Genomic DNA, 1,248 nt, shown 5'->3' with positions numbered 1-1,248 from the left:
ATCTACCTCAAAGATTGGTAGGTATACATTTGAAATGTAAAGATAGACTGTTATATCTAATCTGAGAGTTGTTAGGAGCTTAAATTTCATAAGCTCAGTTTATCAGAGTCCTAATCACAGTGACCAGTCCCTTGTCTATTTGTGTTACTTTCGTTTTCTACACTCTCTGGAACTCTGACTTGCCCAACTTGTCCGCTCTCTTTCACATCCCCATTCTCCTACGTATAGACTGGAGTTGTTCTAGTCTTTCTTCCTACTGCAATAATCTGAATAAAATATGTCTTACAGCATTAAAAAATGTCTGGCTTTTTTTTTTTTAACAGCGAAAATGCCATTTTTCTAATGTGATTTTTACAAGTTAAAGATTAAGAAAATTTTATGAGGGTTTGATTTGTTCCATATCCTCACCTACATTTGGTATTTTCCTTTCTGATGTTGTTTATTTTAGTAGATCCAGCAGTACTACAGAATTGCCTAAGTAACAAGCAACATTTAGGACCTTTAACATATGTATACACCCATTTATATGTATACACACATATATATATATACACACATATATTTGTATATGCACATATACATATATATGTGTGTACATATACTGGTTGTGCGTATATATATTTATGTGTGTGTGTGTGTGTGTGTGTACTGTGTGGCCATTCATAAATAGCTCTGTTTTGACAGTCTATATCTTACTTGAAAATTTTATTCACCTTTTCCTTATTGGTTCATTGTAACTATATAATGCATCCATCATTGTAACAGCATGTAACAATATCTTCTTCAAAGCTATGGCTTACCTGGTCATAACTGTTTATCAACATTGTTTATTATAAAGTCATAAATAATTCATAATTTAATGTTTAGCACTTTCTGTGTTATACTGAGTAGAATATACTTATCTAGTTTAAAATCATAAAATTTTATTTTTAGGATGGTACAAATTATCTAAGAAGATAATGTAATTTACTTTGATGAATATTAAAGAAATTTCATTAACATTAAATATAGAATACTGCAGTTAAATTATTTTAGAGGGAATAGAACTTGTAGTCAAAACCATTTGTAGATAATTTATATATTTTATACATTAACCAAAGAGAATTGCAACTGTATGTGTAATTTCTTTGAACACTTGGACAATGCTTTCAAAATTTAGTTACAAACACAAATACATTATCTTTTCAAATATTTTTTGTGTAGTTTCTAGGGCTTGTAGAGTCATATCTGTAAAAACCATTATATGTT

This window comes from Condylura cristata, unplaced genomic scaffold (genome assembly GCF_000260355.1).
Source record: "Condylura cristata isolate star-nosed mole 26May11 unplaced genomic scaffold, ConCri1.0 scaffold00012, whole genome shotgun sequence".
NCBI lineage: Eukaryota > Metazoa > Chordata > Mammalia > Eulipotyphla > Talpidae > Condylura > Condylura cristata.
This window is presented reverse-complemented; position numbering follows the sequence as displayed.